This window comes from Marmota flaviventris, chromosome 3, assembly GCF_047511675.1.
Source record: "Marmota flaviventris isolate mMarFla1 chromosome 3, mMarFla1.hap1, whole genome shotgun sequence".
NCBI lineage: Eukaryota > Metazoa > Chordata > Mammalia > Rodentia > Sciuridae > Marmota > Marmota flaviventris.
The window spans coordinates 93,129,896-93,131,430 of NC_092500.1; the positions used below are offsets into that span (position 1 = coordinate 93,129,896).

The 1,535-nt window shown below is 29.8% G+C and overlaps 1 non-coding gene across 1 annotated transcript; it reads left to right on the forward strand.

Annotated features, from left to right (window-relative positions):
* Window positions 1–241: 241 nt before the first annotated feature.
* Window positions 242–347, forward strand: LOC114108384 (U6 spliceosomal RNA). Its single transcript, XR_003585465.1, has one exon. It is a non-coding gene; the product is annotated as a U6 spliceosomal RNA (small nuclear RNA).
* The last annotated feature ends 1,188 nt before the right edge of the window (window positions 348–1,535 follow it).

Below are 1,535 nucleotides of genomic sequence, written 5' to 3' on the forward strand. Positions count from 1 at the left end.
CTTTGCCTTTGGCTGGAATTCTGTCAGCTCATGAGATCATATTGGTTATCTTACACACCAGAAGCAGTGATTGAAAGCTTCATATCTTTGAGTGTAAGTGAGAAAAATATTTACTATATAATAGTGCCACTTATTTTATAGGAAAAGCCATAAGACAGGAATTGGATTGAGAATACAACAGGGGAAGTCAGAGACAATGAATGGAATATTTTTTGGTGGTAATAAGTTTGAGAAGATGCTTGTCTTCCCAGCACAGATACCCAAACAGTACCAAACAATACAGAAAAGATTAGAATGGCTCCTGCACAAAATATGACACACAAATTCGTGAAGTGTTCCATACTTTAAAAGAAAAAATTGAGAAGCCTAGAATGGGATTCCAAGGCTAATTCCAAATTCATTGCAACTTATTGTTTAAGTTTTTCAGTCATGTTTCTCATTCTAATGCAATTAATATTACTTCTTGCCACAATGATTGCACCTCAAATTGGACATATAAATAGAATGCATCCTCCCTCCCAAATATAGGCCTTGTTCTATATTTAGCTATATGACACAGATGTTATTGCAAATTAATGACATTAATCTTCATGTATAGTTCATGCAAATAAAGATTATCGATATTGGAATATAAATTATATTTGTTAGAGATTTAGCTAACTTCATCTTTTCAAGCACTCTGTACTGTGTTAAGGTACAATTATTTCATCCTTATATAAAGCTTCCTTACTTGCAACTTATACTGTATCTACTCACTCAGACTTTTAAGTTTTTTCATTAGTATCCATGCATATGCAATATATGTCTTTAAAAATAATATTTGCATAATCAAGTACCTAAGGAAATAAGTTTTGTTACAGAATGTTCCTCAAGGTTATTTGAAAAAACAGAAAATGAGACCTAAATAGCCAATGATGTTTAAAAAAAAAAATGTGTGAAATGTTTTCTGTCTACTTGAAACAGTCTTTATTATTTTAAAAAATGGAAAAATTCTCCTCATAATATCAAGGGGAAAAGAACATACCAATATATCAGATTGTATGTATAGTAGAAACATAATAGGAACATAACTAAGTAAAAGTCCTTAATCAAGAAAAAAAAAACAGAAATAAAGACACTGAATTCTTAATGGCGGCTATTTCTAGATGTCAGGACCATGAGGAAATTTCTTTATTTCTCCTCCTATTGTTCATGTTTACTGTCAATGTATATGAATTTCATAATTTCATATATATATATAAATATCTGTGTATTTATAAATAATTCATTTATTTTAAGAGGTGACTAAAATAATATAATATTTAATAGTTACATGTTGCTAATCATGTGTTTATTTAAGACAATCCAATGAGTTCAACTATTATATCATTGTATAGCTGAGGCAGTTTAGAGATAAAAAGACTAAGTATCATGCCCCCACTTACACAGTTGTTAAATTGTAAAGCTGGAATGCAAAACTAGGATATACTTTATTCTGTGCCATACTACTACTATCAAGTTGCATAGCTGAAAATTTATCTATGTACATATACATA